We start from the raw sequence: 20,931 nt of genomic DNA on the forward strand, positions 1-20,931 counted from the left end.
CCAGCTGGGCTGGCCTGCCCCCTAGGGACACACTCCTGGGGCGAGGTGCTGCCAGCTTCCAGCTCAGAGCTCTCAGGCTGCCTGGTGCCAGGCTGAGCTCAGTGAGCCAGAGGGGCCGGGAGACCCCGGTCTCACTGCCCCCTTCTTGCTTGGTGGCCTGTCAGCTTTCTCCTCTCTCTCTCTGGTTCTCCCTCCCTCTCTCTCTCACACACGTACACACACTGTCTGTTTTTTTTTCTTTTATTCTCCCTCTCATTAAATCTCTCTCATCCTCCCTTCCTTCCTCTCCCGGCTGTGTTTCCCCAGCAGAACCTCCCCGATTCAAATTCCCAGCAGCACATTCTGCCTTTGGAACCTTGCACACGTGACTGCACCCCTGTGAGCCTCTGTTTTCCCATCCGTAAAGTCAGGGTGATCATTGTTCCTCTGTCTCAAAATTCTTCCAAAAGACTCTGCGGGGGGGAAAATGCCTGGACACCAAGCCAGGCGTGCCATGGGAACCCAGAGAGTGGGGGGTAGGTTGAAGCCTTTGCTAGTCAAAGAGCAATTGCGCCCCTCCGAGGCTCCAAGCTGCGGGAAGGGACAAGCACATTCTGATGCTTCAGGGGCACATGTCCCAGCGGGGGAGACCGACCAACAGAAAAAAATGCAGGGACAAGCGAATATCTGGTAGTCATGTGTGTGCAGAGAACACGTCTGATATTAGAGACGGACTGGGACCAGGTGGGCTAACTGCAAATGAGGAGGTGTTGGGGCGTCTCAGAGGAGGGGACTTTTAGGCTGAGAGGCAGTGAACTTGGCAGGAAAAAGAGAGAGAAGTTGGGGGAATTTCCTTGTTGTCCAGTGGTTAGGACTTGGCATTCAGGCTGCAATGGCCTGGGTTCAATCCCTGAGAGATTTGCATGCAAGGGGAAAGAGTTTGGGTTTATTTTCAATGCAATGGATTTAAAATTATTATTATTATTTTTTTGCTGTGGACCATTTTAAAAGTCTTAACTGAATGTATTACAATACTGCTTCAGTTTTATGTTTCAGTTTTTATTTTTATTTATTTTTTTGGCTGCAAAGCATGTGGGGTCTTAGCTCCCCGACCAGGGATCGAACTTGCACCCTCGGTATTAAAAAGGTGACATCTTAACCCCTGGACCACCAGGGAAGTCCCTCAATGTAATGGATTTTTAAGCATGAGATAGGAGTGGTGTGATCTGATTTCTTTTTAAAAAGCATTCCGGGTGGAGAATGATGGGAGTAGGGGTGAGATGGAAGTGGAGAAACCAGCGAGGAGGTGGGAGGTGGCAACAGCCCCCCAGAAGAGAGAGGCTGTGGCTCCTGGGCAAAGAGAAAGGGGAGGGGCGAGGAGTCAAGTACCCGATGGGTGGACGGTGTGGGGGGAGGAGAAAGGAGGCGTGGAGGGTGTCTCCGCCTTGGTCTGCTGGTGGTCACACCTGTGGCGCCATCTGTGTGGAGGTGCAAGGGGGTGTGGGGGAGAAGGGCTGAGCTGAGGGCGCCCATCGGGAGCCAAGCGGTTGGACGTGTGAGCCCCAGGAGGCAGACAGAGGTCGGGGTGGGTGAGGAACCGTGAGGAGTCACCTGAGGAGATGTGTGTTTAGAGCCATGGGGTTGAATGAAATCACCCAAGAAGCAGGTGTGGACCGCCCTGATGAGGGGTTGCAGGGACAGTTGAGGTGATGCTGAGGGATGACTGGGCCTCCCTCCGTCTCTCTCGGGCCCGGTTCCCTCTGCTTTTTCTGTCTCTGGCCCCTCCCTAGCGTCTGGTTCTCCGACCCTGTCTCCATCTACCTGCCTGCGGTGTTTGGTCACCTGGGGGCACAGAAACCCCGGACCCCTCTGATCCGGGGACCTGCAGCTTTGACCATGAACATGGAGGAGGTCAGCAGGAGGGGTGTGTGTGTGGGGCGGGTGGGTGGTGCAGGGTGGGCTCAGACCTCACAGCTGCCCAGACGTGACTTAGGTCTGGGCGGTGGGAGGAGTGGGGTTGGAGCCAGAGGGAGGGACAGGGCTGGGGCGGCTGGAATGAGGGAGAAGGGGGTGGATGCGGCATCCCTCTGCCCTGCTCTGCAGCCTCACTTCTGTCCTGTCCTGCTTGAGGTTAGGCAGAGGTGACCCAGTTTTTTGGGGATGAATCCAAGAGTGAGTGTGTCTGTGTTTGAGGGGGTTAGGTCATGTCATGGAGATGCCTCCAGCCTGGCAAGTGGGAAGGGTTTGGAACGGGGGCTCCATGGGTGAAAACCCAGGCTGGGGTGGGGGGTGGAGAGAGGCAGAGACCACGAGATGCAGAGATAGGCAAGGAGACTGGGACCAGAGGCAGAGAAATAAAGGTATAGGGAGAGACAGAGAGCGAGATGGGCTTCGCTGGTGGCTCAGCAGGTAAAGAATCCTCCTGTAATGCAGGAGACCTGGGTTTGATCCCTGGGTGGGGAAGATGCCCTGGGGAAGGGAACAGCCACCCAGTCTGGTATTCTTGCCTGGAGAATCCCATGGACAGAGGAGCCTGGTGGGCTACAGTCCATAAGGTCACAAACAGTCGGATATGACTGAAGTGACTTAGCTGCAGCAGCAAGGTCACAGAGTCTGGGAAAGGTGGAGATGGACAAATGGGCCGAGATGGACAGACACAGAGCAGAAGAGAGTTGGAAACACAGTGAAAGGTAGATGCTGGAAGACACACATCTCAGGATAATGATGATTAAAAACAAAAAGATCTAACAGTTATATATCACTTTTTACTATGTGCCTTCATAACAGTTTTACACATACCAACTAGTTTTAATCATCATGATAATCCCACGAGGTACCCATTATTATGCTTAATTTTATGAAGGTGGAAAGGGAGGCACAGAGAGGTCAATCGGCTAACCCAAAGTCACACAGCAAAGTGGCAGTGAATCCAGGCATCTGAATCCAGAGCCCGCATCTTGAGCTCTCTGCCATGCAGCCTTCTTCATGCACATTAAGAAACAGAAAAGAAGCTGAGGAATGCGTGTGCTGTCTCGGGACACAGGTTATGGGGGTTTAGAATACACCTGGGTCCACAGCCCCTCACCTGAGCCATCTGCCCTCATCCCCACCTGCAGGTGAGGGGCAGCCTCGGCCAGAGAAGACGTAGAGCATCACTGGGGAGGGGATGAGATGCGGCCATGCCAGCCCCAAGTACCCTTCTTACTGCATAATTGGAAGAGTGAGCCCTTTCCCCTCCCATAGATGGAGCTAAGAAGAGAATCTTAAATCTCCTGGACACAGTGGAGGCTGGCCACCTGCTTACAGATGTCATCTGCTCTAAGGCCCAAAGCAGCCCTCACCACGTTTTCAGGGGCGTCTGTCCCAGCCCTTAGGGTAATACTCCCCCATTCTTTTGGGGACCAGGGACCAGTTTAACAGACGACAGTTTTTCCACAGACCGGGCATGGGGTGCAGGGAGGGTGGTTTCAGGATGACTCAAGTGCGTTACATTTATTGTGCATTTTATTTCTATTATCACATCAGCTCCACCTGAGATCATCAAGCTTTAGATCCTGGAGGTTGGGGACCCTTGCCTTAGGGAACTCACCCCCAAGTTCTACCCGGTAAACTCAGGAAATGCCTTCAGGCTGGCTCTGAACCAACTTGAGGGTGGCGGGCAGAGGGGTTGCCCCTGTTTCAGTCAATAACTAAAACCAGGTTGGCATAGATTGTATTCCCTGAAGAAAAGTGGTTTTCTCCGCTTATCACAGGCAATGGGGGATTCTGTCGGAAAACTGCCTGCTGAAAGCATCTCCCCTTCCTGCTTCTCTCCCAGGGGAGAGAGAGGCCAACACCTCGGGTGGGGGTCCACCCCGAAGCAGGGACAACGGAGACAGGGATTTGGGGAGGGGTGAGAGAGTTGGAGCCTGGAGAACTACAGAGGCCACAGCCTGCCCACTTGTGAGCTGGGGAGATGGCTGTGGATTGTGGGGACCGCTACTGGGGTGTCTCCTGAACACTTCACAGAGACAGGGGCTGGGGCTGGGGTGCTCTCAGTGAATGTCAAAGGAGCAGAAGTTAAGACAGTAGCCCTCATGGGGCTTCCCTAGTGGTCCAGCAGCTAGGACTCCATGCTCCCAATGCTGGGGACCTGGGTCCAGCCTCTGGGCAGGGAACTAGATACCCCATGCTGGAACTAAGACCTCAAATGCCACAACCATAGATCCTGAGTGTGGCGACTAGGACCCAGCACAGCCGAAAAAAAGGCAGTAAGTAGCCCTCATGGACCAGCAGCTTGGACATTTCTCTTTTTCCCGCTATTTTCAAGCTAAGTTATGTCATCCCCCTGTAGAAGAAAATGGGACCCGGCAAGTGACAGACATTTCCGGCCAGACTGGTGGGATATGAGGTTGGGGGAGGACCAGTGGGCTTGAAGCAGATTAAAATCCGTTTCGATCTTCACTGCCCAAACAGCAGCAACCATCGGCGTCTATTGGGCACTTAAAACGTGGCCAGTGTGTGGTTAAAGAACTGGCTTTCACTGTTTAGATAATTTCAGCGAGTTTCAGCGTAAATGCCAACACTTGGTTCAATTATTGGGAAAGTTTTAAGTTCCTTTGGAACCAGCCGGGTACCTGAATCCACCTTTTCAACTCTTTTTAAGTTTTACAGGCTCTAAAATAAAAACCTAGAATTTCAAATGAAAATTTAGCATTCTAGTGGAGATGCTGCTGTAGGTGTGAAATAGTCACCGGATTTTTAGTTTCCTAAAATGTACTTTATTTATTTTTGTCTGTGCTGGGTCTTCGTTGCTGCTTGAGAGATTGTTCTAGCAGCAGCGAGCGAGGACTACCCTCTAGTAGCTGTGCCCGGCCTCTCACTGGGGGTGGCTTCTTTTGTTGCATAGCAACAGTAGCTACTAGAAAATTTTAAAGGACTTAGGGAGTTGCTGCTATATTTTGATTGGACAGCGCCAGTGTGGAGGGAATAGGAATCAAAAATTAGCAACACAAAAAAGCTTAAGTGTTATGTAAACTGGTGTGATTGGAGACAAGAGATGGATGTGAGAGATGGATCATAAAGAAGGTTGAGTGCTTTCAATTTGTGGTGCTGGAGAAGACTCTTGAGGGTCCCTTGGACTGCGAGGAGATCAAACCAGTCAATCTGAAAGGAAATCAACCCTTGAATGTTCACTGGAAGGACTGATGCTGAAGCTGAAGCTTCAATACTTTGGCCATCTGATTCAAAGAGCCGACACACTGGAAAAGACCCTGATGCTGGGAAAGATTGAAGGCAGGAGGAGAAGCAGGTGACAGAGGGTAAGATGGTTGGATGGCATCACCGACTCAATAGACATGAGTTTGAGCAAACTCTTGGAGATAGTGAAGGACAGGGAATCCTGGCAAGCTACAGTCCATGGGTTTGCGGAGGCGGACATGACTGAGTGACTGAACGACAACGTGACGGGGGACCAGTGAGTTTCTTTTTTCTGGGCTGTTCTTGGCACCTATGAGTTTCACTGATCTATAAAAAAAAAGCTCTGGAAATGGCAGATCTTTTGTCTGGGCTGATCCACAAATAGCCTTCAACTGTAGGAGAGACCTCTCTAAGGCATACACCTGATCCAAAGACTTCTCCTCACGCTCAGAATAGAAATTAGAAAACTTACCAGGACCCAAAGGCCCAACCACACTCTATGCACCTTTGTTCTAGGTTTTCCACAAACGTTAATTCAATGTCCTCACTGTCCTATGAAATAGTGCTACCACCCCCACTTTACAGATGAAAAAAAATTATGCACAGAGAAGCAAAGAGTCATATGCAGTTGATCAAGCTGAGAAGATGCCCAACGACTGTGCAACACTGCCCCCTCGTGGATCCGGAGACACACACACGGAGAGAGTTCCGAGGTTGGGAGGGGGTCAGGGACAAAGGCGGGACCCCAGGGTCTCTTGCGTCGGTCGCCCTGGGCCCCGGCACCCAGCTCTGGACCCAGACGTCGGAGCAGAGGAGGCAGGTGCAACCCCGACTGGTGACGGGAGCAGGGACCGCCACCTGAGCTTTACCCCTGGTGAGCTCTGAGCCTTGGGCTCTGTGAGCTTGGGTCTTGATCCTGACCTTGGGTGTGTCAGGAACTAAAAAGAAGGGCTCAGAAATCTGACCTCTGGAGTCAGATTTGCTCCAGCAAGAGCTTGGGTGAGCAGCTGAGTGTTTCTGGTCTTAGAGGTCAGCCACCGTTTTCTCCAATTATTGCTACTAATACAATGAGTCAAAGAGGACTTTGTTTATTTATTTACTCTATCTCTGTTCATTTATTTTTTTTTGGCCACACCGTGTAGCTTGTGGGAGCTTAGTCCCCGGACCAGGGATCGAACCCAGGCCCTTAGCAGTCAAAGTGCTGAGTCCTAACCACTGGACCTCCAGGGAATTCCCATCTCTGTTTATTCTTGAATCATGGTGACCCTGGGTGTCTTCCAGAACCGTGTCCTCTGTGCACCCAGATACCCAGAAAGGATCATGCTAAAATAATGAGGATAATGAAATTAATGAGGATAATAAATCCCTCCCATGCATTGAGTGGGCTTCCCTCATAGCTCAGTCAGTAAAGAATCTGGTTGCAATGCAGGAGACCTGGGTTTGATTCTTGGGTTGGGAAGATCCCCTGGAGAAGGAGATGGCAACCCACTCCAGTATTCTTGCGTGCAAAATCCCATGGACAGAGGAGCCTGGCGGGCTACATTCCATGGGGTCACAAGAGTCGGACTTGACTTAGCGATTAAACCAACATGCATTGAGTGGTTCTAGTCATGGTTTCACTTGTGTTATTGTTCTTAATCTCAGGGGATAAAATTATGAGCGTGTCTTTTTACAAAAGGAGAAATAGGTTCAGAAATGTGACTTCCCCCATTACAAAAGGAAATCAGTTTTTCTCAGAAAACTCCTCGCTGGCTATATTTGTTAGGGTGGTGGGGGAGGTGGAAACAAAGTCCTTCTTTGTTTTTACATACTTGGGGGAACATGTTAACACTAATGGTTACCATATGCTGAGTGCATGCTCTGTGAAATTGTTTCAGCAGCTTCACTCAGATTGACTTGCTAATGTGCCCATTAACCTTAAGAAGTCGCTACTATTGTCTGTCTCCACTGTAAGCGGGGGAAAAACCCAGGCAAAGAGAAACTAGAGTCACCTTCCGAGGCTATCACAGAAACAAATAGCTGGATTGGAACCCAGGGAGAGTTGCATGAGAATCTGTGTGCGTGTGTGTGTGTGTGTGTGTGTGTGTGTGTAATGTCATTCCCACTTCACTTTTCAAAAGTAGAAACAAGTAGATTTATTTAAATAAAAATAGATATATTTATCTATGTGGCTGGGTCAAGTCTTAGCTGCTGCACGTGGGATCTTCACTGTGTCCTGCGGGATCTTTCCTTGGGGAGCAGGGACTCTCTAGCTGCGGCTCCAGGGCTTTACAGCACCCAGGCTCCCAGGCTTAGCTGCCCCGCAGCACGTGGGATCTTAGTTCCCTGACCACGGATCAAACCAGAGTCCCCTGCATTGCAAGGCGGATTCTTCTTTTTTTTAATGTTGGGTTTTTTCATTTTTAAAAGCGTTTAATTTATTTATTTATATTTATTTTTGGCTGCTCTGGGTCTTCATTGCTTTCTACAGGCTTTCTCTAGTTGCGGCCAGCAGAGGTGACTCTGGAGTTGAGAAGCACGGGTTTCTCTTTGCGGTGTCTTCTCTTGTTGCGGAGCACGGGGGTTTGGGTGTGCGGGCTTCAGTAGCCGTGGTGCACGGGCTTAGCTGCTCCGTGGCACATGGGATCTTCGCGGGCCAGGGATCGAGCCCGTGTCCCCTGCGCTGGTAGGTGGATTCCTATCCACTTGTCACCAGGGAAATCTTCCAGGCAGGTTCTTAACCAGTGGATCACCAGGGACGTCTCTCTGACTTCATTTTTGAATAGGTATTGCTTCCACATGGCACAGAAACAAAGTGTGTTTATTAAAAACGTACAGAGCGATGAACCTCCATCGTGACCTTGCCCGCCTTTGATCCTGTCCTCGCCCCTTCTTCCAAGCATAACGACTAGAATGTCTTTCTTGGGTCATCTTCAAGGGTTTCACTGCACATGAACCATTAAACGCAGAGATGTCTTCTCATTTTTGCCTTGGTTTTAGCCACCAGGCTGGGCTTCTCGAAAAGTAAGTTGTCTCCTGGTGTTCAAAACACGTGCTGAAATGAACCATTTAGACGCTGAGAAAACAAATTGAATTTGAGAAAGTCTAACTCTTGGGCCTACATAAACGAACTGGGTCTTTGCTACATCTCCAGGGGAGATGATGAGTGTAAATAAAGAATAGCTCCTTATCTCATGTGACTGCTGTCAAAATGCATTATAAACAGAAAAGTTTTTGGAAATGGCAGTACACAGTTTATGAGAATTACAATAGATCTGCATTTGTTTCTACTGTATCTATCAGTTCAGTTGCTCAGTCATGTCCGACTCTTTGCGACCCCATGAATCGCAGCACGCCAGGCCTCCCTGTCCATCACCAACTCCCGGACTTCACTCAAACTCCCGTCCATCGAGTCGGTGATGCCATCCAGCCATCTCATCCTCTGTTGTCCCCTTCTCCTTCTGCCCCCAATCCCTCCCAGCATCAGAGTCTTTTCCAATGAATCAACTCTTCACATCAGGTGGCCAAAGTATTGGAGTTTCAGCTTTAGCATCATTCCTTCCAAAGAACACCCAGAGCTGACCTCCTTTAGAATGGACTGGTTGGATCTCCTTGCAGTCCAAGGGACTCTCAAGAGTCTTCTCCAACACCACAGTTCAAAAGCATCAATTCTTCGGCGCTCAGCTTTCTTCACAGTCCAACTCTCACATCCATACATGACCACTGGAAAAACCATAGCCTTGACTACAAGGACCTTTGTTGGCAAAGTAATGTCTCTGCTTTTCAATATGCTATCTAGGTTGGTCATAACTTTTCTTCCAAGGAGTAAGCGTCTTTTAATTTCATGGCTGCAATCACCATCTGCAGTGATTTTGGAGCCCCCCAAAATAAAGTCTGACACTGTTTCCACTGTTTCCCCATCTATTTCCCATGAAGTGATGGGACCAGATGCCATGATCTTAGTTTTCTGAGTGTTCAGCTTTAAGCCAACTTTTTCACTCTCCTCTTTCACTTTCATCAAGAGGCTCTTTAGTTCCTCTTCACTTTCTGCCATAAGGGTGGTGTCATCTGCATATCTGAGGTTATTGATATTTCTTCCAGCCCAGTGTTTCTCATAATGTACTCTGTATATAAGTTAAATAAGCAGAGTGACAATATACAGCCTTGATGTACTCCTTTTCCTATTTGGAACCAGTCTGTTGTTCCATGTCCAGTTCTAACTGTTGCTTCCTGACCTGCATATAGGTTTCTCAAGAGGCAGGTCAGATGATTTTGTATTCCCATCTCTTTCAGAATTTTCCACAGTTTATTGTGATCCACACAGTCAAAGGCTTTGGCATAGTCAATAAAGCAGAAATAGATGTTTTTCTGGAACTCTCTTGCTTCTTCCATGATCCAGCAGATGTTGGCAATTTGGTCTCTGGTTCCTCTGCCTTTTCTAAAACCAGCTTGAACATCTGGAAGTTCACTGTTCACGTATTGCTGAAGCCTGGCTTGGAGAATTTTGAGTGTTACTTTACTAGCGTGTGAGATGAGGAGCCAAGAGTAGCTACCCCTGAGGTCAGGGGCAGTGGCTGAGAGTGCCAGGCTGCGACGGTGCAGGAACGGCCGAGAGGAGCTACCCTGCATCCAAGGTCAGGGGCAGCAGCCTAGAGTGCCAGGCTGTGATGGCACAGGAACCGCTGAGAGGAGCTACACCGCGTTCTAGGTCAGGGGCGGCCGGGAGGAGCTACCCCAAGTTGGAGGTCAGGGGCGGCTGAGAGGAGCTATCCAGCATCTGAGGTCAGGGGTGGCGGCCGGGAGGAGCTATCCCACGTCCAAGGAGCCGTGGCTGCGCGGGCGCAGGAGGGCCTAGAGGAGCTACTCCACATTGAGGGTCAGGAGGGGGTGAGGAGATACCCCTCGTCCAAGGTAAGGAGCAGCAGCTGCGCTTTGTTGGAGCAGCCGTGAAGAGATACCCCACGTCCAAGGTAAGAGAATCCAAGTGAGACGGTAGGTGTTGCAAGAGGACATCAGAGGGCAGACACACTGAAACCATACTCACAGAAAACTAGTCAATCTAATTACACAGACCACAGCCTTGTCTAACTCAATGAAACTAAGCCATGCCCGTGGGGCAACCCAAGATGGGCAGGTCATGGTAGAGAGATCTGACAGAATGTGGCCCACTGGAGAAGGGAATGGCAAACCACTTCAGTATTCTTGCCTTGAGAACCCCATGAACAGTATGAAAAGGCAAAATGATAGGATACTGAAAGAGGAACTCCCCAGGTCAGTAGGTGCCCAATATGCTACTGGAGGTCAGTGGAGAAATAACTCCAGGAAAAATGAAGGGATGGAGCCAAAGCAAAAACAATACCCAGTTATGGATGTGACTGGTGATAGAAGCAAGGTCCGATGCTGTAAAGAGCAATATTGCATAGGAACCTGGAATGTTAGGTCCATGAATCAAGGCAAATTGGAAGTGGTCAAACAAGAGATGGCAAGAGTGAACGTCGACATTCTAGGAATCAGCGAACTAAAATGGACTGGAATGGGTGAATTTAACTCAGATGACCATTATATCTACTACTGTGGGCAGGAATCCCTCAGAAGAAAAGGAGTAGCCATCATGGTCAACAAAAGAGTCTGAAATGCAGTACTTGGATGCAGTCTCAAAAACGACAGAATGATCTCTGTTCGTTTCCAAGGCAAACCATTCAATATCACAGTAATCCAAGTCTATGCCCCGACCAGAAATGCTGAAGAAGCTGAAGTTGAATGGGTCTATGAAGACCTACAAGACCTTTTAGAACTAACACCCAAAAAAGTTATCCTTTTCATTATAGGGGACTGGAATGCAAAAGTAGGAAGTCAAGAAACACCTGGAGTAACAGGCAAATTTGACCCTGGAGTACGGAATGAAGCAGGGCAAAGGCTAATAGAGTTTTGCCAAGAGAATGCACTGGTCATAGCAAACACCCTCTTCCAACAACACAAGAGAAGACTCTACACATGGACATCACCAGATGGTCAACACCGACATCAGATTGATTATATTCTTTGCAGCCAAAGATGGAGAAGCTCTATACAGTCAGCAAAAACAAGACCAGGAGCTGACTGTGGCTCAGATCATGAACTCCTTATTGCCAAATTCAGACTTAAATTGAAGAAAGTAGGGAAAACCACTAGACCATTCAGGTATGACCTAAATCAAATCCCTTATGATTATACAGTGGAAGTGAGAAATAGATTTAAGAGACTAGATCTGATCGATAAGAGTGCCTGATGAACTGTATCTTTAAGGCTGGTCTAAGGAGATCAGCCCTGGGATTTCTTTGGAAGGAATGGTGCTAAAGCTGAACCTCCAGTACTTTGGCCACCTCATGCGAAGAGTTGACTCATTGGAAAAGACTCTGATGCTGGGAGGGATTGGGGGCAGGAGGAGAAGGGGACGACAGAGGATGAGATGGCTGGATGGCATCACTGACTTGATGGACGTGAGTCTGAGTGAAGTCCGGGAGTTGGTGATGGACAGGGAGGCTTGGGGTGCTGCGATTCATGGGGTTGCAAAGAGTCGGACACGACTGAGCGACTGAACTGAACTGAAATGTCTTATTAGATGAAAGGAAAAGTGAAACCATATCTGATTTGTAGGAGCTTTGACATTATGTTTATATTTTGATTATTTAGTACTCATGATTTGGGGAGGACAGTCTGAACACTGTCAGTTCTTTCCTCAGCAATGCAGGCAACACATCAGCCTCACTTCATACATGTAAAAAGAGAGCTCTACCCCAGGACTGGGGGCCACTCTTCCAGGTGTTTTTTGCTCTCTGCAGCTTTTGCTCTACCTCATCCAACACAATACTTCTCTTAGGAGTGAGCCATGTCATTGCAGACTAGTCCAAGCCAGTTTTTTATTTCTCCCCCTCAATGTACTTTCCGCTCATTCCAGGACTGTTTCACATGTATATGGTGTGTTATTATAGGTGTGGTTTATGCTGACAGACAACATATACTGGTAAAGATCACCAAAGGATCCATGTCCCCAGCCTTGCATTTGCTCAGAAGATTGGTTGATGAACGTCAATGCATATGTTTTAAGTGAAAATGCTTAATTTTTCAAAACTTGACCTCTCGCTTCAAATGACTTTTTTTTTTTTTGATTTCTTTGGTCATTCTGTACAACATGTTGAATCTTAGTTCCCCAACTAGGGATTGAATCTGAATCCAGTCTTAACCACTGGACCACTAGGGAAGTCCCCAGATGATTTTTTGTTAACGACAGAGGATGAGATGGCTGGATGGCATCACCGACTCGATGGACGTGAGTTTGAGCGAACTCCGGGAGTTGGTGATGGACAGGGAGGCCTGGCGTGCTGCGATTCATGGGGTCGCAAAGAGTCGGACACGACTGAGAGACTGAACTGGACTGAAGAGTCACAGGCAGCTAACAATGAGGGTACATGAGAAAAAAAGTAAACATTTGGTGAATTCTTTTTTGTGATATAAGCATCAAAAAAACTTATAATGCTGAGTTAGTTTCAAGGTTTGTGCAACACTGTTTAGATAATTACGTAAGTTATAAAACAATGGCTGGTGTGAACATTACAGATGATTCATAATTATATCTATGAACATAAAGCTCTCTACTGGGAAGGCTTCCAGTCTGGGAGAACTCAGTGGGAGGCATTCCTCCACCCATGCCCAAGGGAGCTTGCTACTCATTCTGTGGTGACTGCTGTTGTTCAGTTGCTCAGTCCTGTCCGACTGTTTGTGACCCCATGAACTGCAGCATTCCAGGCTCCTCTGTCCTCCACTGTCTCCCAGAGCTTGCTCAATTTCATGTCCATCGAGTTGGTGAGGCTATCTAACCGTCTCATCCTCTGTCGTCCCCTTCTCCTCCTGCCTTCAATCTTTCCCAGCATCAGGGTCTTTTCCAATCAGTTGGCTCTTCGGATCAGGTGGCCAAAATATCAAAGCTTCAGCATCAGCATCAGTCCTTCCAACGAATATTCAGGACTGATTTCCTTTAGGATGGAGTGGTTGGATCTCCTGGCAGTCCAAGGGACTCTCAAGAGTCTTCTCTAGCACCACGGTTCAAAAGCATCAATTCTTCGGCGCTCAGCCTTCTTTATGGTCCAACTCTCCCATCGGTACATGACTAGTGGAAGAAACCATAGCTTTGACTGTACAGACTTTTGCTGGCAAAATGATGTCTCTGCTTTTTAATATGCTTTCTAGTTTCATCATAGCTCTCCTTCCAAGGAGCAAGCATCTTTTCATTTCATGGCTGCAGTCACCGTCCTGTGGGTGGAAAGAGAACACTGAAAATAGAGCAAAGAAGACAGTGAAAGGTGCACATAGAGAGATCTAGAACAGTGATCACAATACACGTTCAATGCAGAAATATCTACATTGTTGGTTGCAGTATGTAGGAGCGTTAGTTGGGTCTAAAGCTCTAAAGTCATGTGAACTCATGAGTTGCAGCAAGTGGGATCTGGTTTCCTGATCAGGGATCAAACTTGCACCCCCTGCATTGGGAGCATGGAGTCTTAGCCACTGGAGCACCTGGGAAGTCCCCAAGTTTCAGTTTTGCAAGATGAAAACGTTCTGGAGATCGGTCATACGACAATGCGAATGTACTTAGCACTACCAAACTGCACGCTTACAAGTGCCCAAGATGGTACATAATTTCATATTATGTGTTTTTACCACAAAATATTAAAAAAGATCTCCTGATGCTGGAGTTGGTTACAAAGTTTGTGACACATCATTTAGTTAGTTAACATGAGGTATAAAACAATGACTAAGAGTGAAAATTAGAGATGACTCTCTTGTTATCACTGCAGGTAAATGATACAGCCCCAAAGCTTCCCTGGCATATTTCTTAAGGTACATTGTTTTTAACATCTATAAAGCTCTGGACAAACTCCTCACTGTGAAGATGAACAGTTTCACTCTTCTTTGTCTAATGCCCTGCAGGGGTGTTTTGGTAGAGTCAGTTCTTGACAGTTTTTCTTGAGTGTGTACGTGTGTGTTAGTCGTTCAGTCGTGTCTGACTTTTCACGACCCCATGGACTGTAGCCGTCCAGGCTCCTCTGTCCATGGGATTCTCCAGGCAAGAATACTGGAGTGGGTGGCCATTCTCTTCTCCAGGGGATCTTCCTGACCCAGGGATGGAACCTGCGTCTCTCAAGTCTCCTGCATTGGCAGGAGTGCCAATTACTATTGGCATTACCACTACTACCACTCAATGCCTCGACAGCACATATAGGAAAATGTCCACATCGGCTTTCTCTGGATGGTTGAATCACTATGTGGTTTTATTTTCTTCATTCACATACCTCCGTGTACTGTGTTCCTCTGTGTTCCACGTGTTCCTTACACATGTTCCTCTGTGTAACTAAATAGTTGATGAGATAATTTGTAAATAGAAGAGTTCCAGATCATAAATATAGGAAAGTGATAAAGTTATAAAATCACCATTTTGCAACGCATAACGAAACAGTGCCTCTGGGCTATGGTCACGGTTGACTGCTAAAGCCAGTAGGTGGAAAGCAGATGGGAACTTATAATATATAGGTCAGGCTGACGACACTGGAATCTTAACATCACAAACAGAGACAACTTGACAGCAAGTATCTCTTGATTTATTGTGACAGTAAAGACACGGCCGCAGCTTTGAAATATTTTGCTCCCAGCTTGGACCTGAAGGAGATTGTGCTTTTTGCTCCAACTACCAGAGGATGGAGAAACATGTTAAATAGGCCTACAGGGAGCCAATCAAGAGAATCTGTGATGTGCAAACTTCCAGGATGAACAACCTGTTTTCATCAACAATAAAATTGTTCAAGATTGGGAAAGGAGTATGTCAAGGCTGTATATTGTCACCCTGTTTATTTAACTTCTATGCAGAGTACATCATGTGAAATGCCTGACTGGATGAATCACACGCTAGAATCAAGATTGCCGGGAGAAATATCAACAACTTCAGATATGCAGGTGATACTACTCTAATGGCAGAAAGTGAAGAACTAAAAAGCCTCTTGATGGAGACGAAAGAGGACAATGAAAAAGCTGGCTTAAAACTCAACATTCCAAAACCTAAGAGAAAAGTGGAAACAGTGACAGATTTTATTTTCTTGAGCTCCAGAATCACTGCAGATGGAGAATATGGCCATGAAACTAAAAGAAGCTTACTCCTTGGAAGAAAAACTATGAAAAACCTAGACAGCATATTAAAAAGCAGACACATCACTTTGCTGACAAAGGTGCATATAGTCAAAGCTATGTTTTTTCCAGTAGTCATGTATGCATGTGAGAGCTGGACCCTAAAGAAGACTGAGAGACAAAGAATTGATGTTTTTAAATTGTGGTGCTGGAGAAGACTCTTGAGAGTCCCTTCAACTGCAAGGAAATCAAACCAGTTAATCTGAAAGAAAATCAACCTTGAATATTCATTGGAAGGACTGATGCTGAAGCTTCAATACTTTGGCCACCTGATGTGAAAAGCTGATTCATTGAGAAAGACCCTGATGCTGGGAAAGATTGAAGGCAGGAGGAGAAGGGGATGACAGAGGTTGAGATGGTTGGATGGCATCACTGACTTGATGGACATGAGTCTGAGCAAACTCCGGGAGACAGTGAAGGACGGGAAAGCCTGGCGTGCTGTAGTCCATGGGGTTGCAAAGAGTGGGACACTACTTAGTGACTGAACAACAACAATAAAACCTTTATCAGTACGTAGAACATTTATTGTCACTTCATGCCAGTGCCCCATCAATACCCACTCTCACCCAACAGGCAAGCAGTATTCTGATTTCTTTCCACTATAGGTTAGTTTTGCTTGCTGTTCATATAAATGGAGATATAAACACATCCCTTTAGTGTAAGGTGCTTTCATCTTGAGATTCACTCAGTGGTAATTTGTTCCTTTCAATGGCATATCCCATTGCTGGACTCCACAGCAGTTTCATTTATACGTTCTCCCAACTATGGATGCCTGATCTGCTTCCAGTCCTCTCCAAATAAAGCCGCTATGAACAACTCTCTGATGGTTTTCAGTTGCATTTCTCTCATGATTAAAGATGTTGCAATCTTTTCACTTGCTTTTTGCCCATTTGCCTATCTTCTGCTGTAAGTTCAATTCAGTCGCTCAGTTGTGACCCCGTGGACTGCAGCACACCAGGCTTTCCTGCTGCTGCTGCTGCTGCTAAGTCACTTCAGTCGTGTCTGACTCTGTGTGACGCCATGGACGGCAGCCCACCAGGCTCCCCCGTCCCTGGGATTCTCCAGGCAAGAACACTGGAGTGGGTTGCCATTTCCTTCTACAATACCCTGTCCAGCACCAACTCCCCCAGCTTGCTCAAACTTTCTGTTGTAAAGTAGATCTATCTTTGATTTTTTTCTCTCAAAGAGAGGAATCTTGGACCTCCCTCATGGTCCAATGGTTAAGAATCCGCCTGCCAACACAGGGGGCACTGTTTAGATCGCTGGTCCTGGAAGAGCCCACCTGCTGCAGGGCACCTAAGCCTGCGTGACTGAGCCCGAGTGATGCAAATACTGAAGCCTGTGTGCCTAGAGCCCGTGCCCTGCAAACAAGAGAAGTCACAGCAACGAGAAGCCCGCGCGCCTGGCAAGAGAAAGCCTTGCGCAGCCTAAATAAATAAATAAAATTTTAAAAGAAAGGGGTCTTGATACATTTTCTAATGCCCTTATTTAACTTCCCTGGTGGCTCAGACGGTAAAGAATCTGCCTGCAATGCAGGAGACCTGGGTTCGATCCTGGGGCCAGGAACATCCCCTGGAGAAGAAAATGGCACCCCGCTCCAGTATTCTTGCCTGGAGAATCCCACGGACAGAGGAGCCTGGTGGGCTACAGCCCACGGGGTCATAAGGAATCAGACACGACTGAGCGACTAACACTTAATCTAACTTACACAGATGATCAACCTTCCCGTGAATATTCTTTTTCCGGGACTGCTGTGATAAGGTGTCACAAGCTGGGTGTCTGAAAACAACAGAAATTCATTCTCTTACAGTTCTGAAGGCCAGAAGTCAAGGTGTCTGCAGGGCTGAGCTCCCTCGAAAACTCGGGGTGGAATCTTTCCTTGCCTCTTCCAGCTTCTGCTGGTGGCCGGCAGTGTTTGGCTTGCAGCAGCACCCCTCCATCTCTGCCTCTGTCTTCACATGGCGTTCTCCCCCGTGAGTCTGTCTTCACATCGTCTTCCCTCTTCTCATAAAGACACCGGTTTTATTGGGTTCAGGTCCACCCTACTTCGGTATGAACTCAAGTAATTACATCTGCACTGACCCTATTTCCAAATACGGTCACATTCTGAAGTACTGGGGATTAGGACCTTGACATATCTTTCGGGGGAGCACCACTTAACCCATAATATTATCGATACAGTGATCTGCACACCCGCCCACCCCCAATTATGTGTAGGCACTAGCTGTCTTCAAAATTGGGCTGCATTCTCAAAGTGGTGGCATATTTTTCTCTGCACCAACTCTGGGGCAGACGCTGGGCAGGAGGTGGCATTGTCATCGCGGTGTTACCCGTAAGGAGTTTGATTCCATCCACAGCTCAGACGGGTCGAGGAACTTGCTCAAAGTTAGCGGAGGAATTGGTGCTCAGAATCCTGACTCCAAAAAATGTCCGGCCACGTTCACGGCTTCCCCTAGGCGTTTCCTCAAGGGGCCTCGAGGTGGCGCCGTAGAGCAAACGGTGGATTCTAACACCGCGGCTTTTAAAACGCCTTCTTCCTGGGCGCACCTCAGACCTGAACATGAATCACGGGGGAATCTTGCAACTCTTGATTCAGTTGGTCCGAGGAGGGGGCCAGGAACTGATTCTTTTAACATGCACCCAGAGGATGCCGATAGGCGAGGGCTGAAGGATCGATGCCTATCTGAGCAATTGTACAGGGCAGCTTAGGGAACTCAATAATGTTAATAATCGTTACGGAAACAACTCTTCTCACACGATCTTTCAGTGCCCAGCTCTCTGCGCTTACTTTTAAGGGTACGTTCTCTCCTTCAGTGCTCATGGTAGCTCTGTGAAATCGTCCCACGGGAACGAAACAGGAAGCGGATGCCAGTCTGCACATCAGTCCCCTCTTTACTACCAGACAGACCCGACCCACGGGGAGACTCAGCGCAGGAGCCGAGGGAAACGAGATGGGCGCTCTGGAGGCTGGTGGCAAGGCCACAGCGTTTGGGGGTGGCGGTGGGCGGAGAGACTTAGGCATCTAGAAGTGTAGGGAGAACCAGATCAAGGTCAGCCAAGGAAATCTGGGGTCAACGACTGCCCCTCTCCCAACTAAAGCTCACTGCAGGAATCCTTCCTACTTTACTGTCTCTTCCTGTGCCTCTCTTTCTTCTATCTAACCATCCTCTGCCTATCAGTCTAGTATCTATCTTACCGAGTCTCTCTCTCCATCCCCTTCAGTCCTTCTCTGTAGTTCTGTTTTAGTCTTTCTCTGAGGTTTCCCAAAGGGCTGGATCCTTCTTCCCCACTCTTGAAATTTGTGTCTGATTTTAGATCACTTCTAACCTCTTTTATCCCCCCCCCCCTTTTTTTAAAAGATTTCTCTTTCTCTCTTTTTTGATATGGACCATTTTGTTATTCAGTCATTCAGTTGCGTCCGACTCTTTGCGAGCCCATGGACGGCAGCAGGCCAGGCTTCCCTGTCCTTCACCATCTCCTAGGGCTTCCTCAGACTCATGTCCATGGAATTGGTGATGCCATCCAACCATCTCATCCTCAAAAGTCTTTATTGAATTCGTTACACTCTTGCTTCTGTTTTATGTTTTAGATTTTTTGGCCCTCAGGCATGTGGGATCTTAAGCTCCCTGACCAGGGATGGAACCCACACCCCTGCATTGGAAGGCGAAGTCTTAGCCACTGGACCACCAGGGAAGTCCCAGCCTCTCTTTCTTTAAAGATCTCAGTCTCTCCCGCCTCCTCTCTTTCTCCCCTCATCCCTCTGCACCCCTCCCATCATCACTCATTCTCATCCCTTGTTTGGCTCTATGTCCCTCTGTTTGCTTTTGTTGGCCCAAGTGAGTTGTGGTTTCGGGCACAAGCTCAGGACTCCCACTCCTTGGGTCACATCCTAGCTCTGCCACGTACCAGCTGCAGAAATGGAGCCAGATTTACCCAATCTCATTGCCCCTCAGCCTCCTGATTTGTTGAGAGCCTCCCTCCAGAGAGGCTGCCGTCAGAACCGGAGAGACGAGGCTCACAACGCATGTGGCGAGGTGTCTGGCACTCAGTAAATGGAAGCTGTCATCATCAGCGTCATTATTATTATTACTAATACAAGGTAACCCACTGCCAGCCTCTCTGGGGCCAACAATTAGGTGCTTATCTGGTGTGTGGAATGCATGAGGAAGATCCTCCCACCACCAAAATTGGTGCCACGCCCTGACCTGGGTTTCTAGCCTGGATCTGGCACCCCCAAGAGCGAGGGCACCGGGCGGAGGACACACCAGCTTTCTGTGGACACACCCGATGACACTTTTCGCCCTTCGTCTCGGCTTCTCTGATGTCCCAAGCCAACCCCATGCCCTTGGTGTGTGTGCTGGGAGGGATGAAGCAGGGAGCCGCCATGTCAGGTTAGATTCAGAGACTCATGTAACGAGTGAGGGATATAGAGCGGTATCAGAAGGTGGCCACGGAGTAGAAACAGCACACACAGCTCCCACAGTCTTGCAGGAGAGGCTCAGCGCCTCCCTGGGCAAGATGCCGCTCGATCATTTGACGAGTTCATTTCTTTCTTTCTTTTACTGCCTTTAGACCTTAGGTCAGAGGTTGAATATCATACACACATGATTATTAACATTATCATCGCTGGTTTACACGGAATCCCTCTTTTATCTGTCTCCTCTCCCTCCCTCCTTCCATCCTTCTTTCTCTGTCTTCTCTCCTTCCCTCTTCCTTCCTTCCTCCTTCAGCCTCACAAACCATGTCACGTAGCTCTTATATGTATTTTTAACTGATGTCACTGGCGTTGGATTACACCTCTCCCTCGCTTCCTAGTCGCTTTTCAAACAAGCACTGTGTTTCTAAGACCCGATCACGCTTTTTGTGTTCCTGCGTCTGCCTCATCGCAGGAACTCCACGGAGGGTGTCCCCACGTTCACCCAAGAGTCTCCCTGGAAGCGGACACGCCATGGCTGCCAACTCCGAGACACCACAAAGAACACTGCGGGGCACATCCTCATACGTGTCCCCTTGTGGGTGTGTAAGAATTTCTTTGGGATGGATACCCATGATAGAAATGGCTGAATCATGGGGTGTGGGTATGCTTAATTTGATGAAATAGTGCCAGAATCCTTCCTCAGAGAATTGAAACCACCACACGTACCCAAGCGGCGCCTGAATATTCTAATGTCTATACATCCCTAGCAATACTTCGCACTACGCATCCTCCTAATTTTCTCCACCCTCATGGGCGTAAAGTAGTATCTTGTTTCAGTTTACATTTCTATGATACCTAATGAGTTTGAACATCCCCTTATTTGCATAGCTTTTTTGCAAATTGCCTATTCAAGTCCTTTACCTATTTTCCCTTAAGGGTGTCCATCTTATTGCTTATCAATTCACAGGTTGTTCTCCTTGTTGTTCAGTCGACAAGTCAAGTCGTGTCCAACTCTGCAACCTCATGGACTGCAGCATGCCAGGCTTCTCTGTCCCTCACTGTCCATTGATTCAATGACGCCATCCAACCATCTCATCCTCTGTCACCCCCTTCTCCTCCCGTCTTCAATTTTTCCCAGCATCAGGGTCTTTTCCAATGAGTCG

Source organism: Bos grunniens, chromosome 18 (assembly GCF_055505025.1).
Source record: "Bos grunniens cultivar Pamir isolate PY7600 chromosome 18, Bosgru_T2T1.0, whole genome shotgun sequence".
Taxonomy (NCBI): domain Eukaryota; kingdom Metazoa; phylum Chordata; class Mammalia; order Artiodactyla; family Bovidae; genus Bos; species Bos grunniens.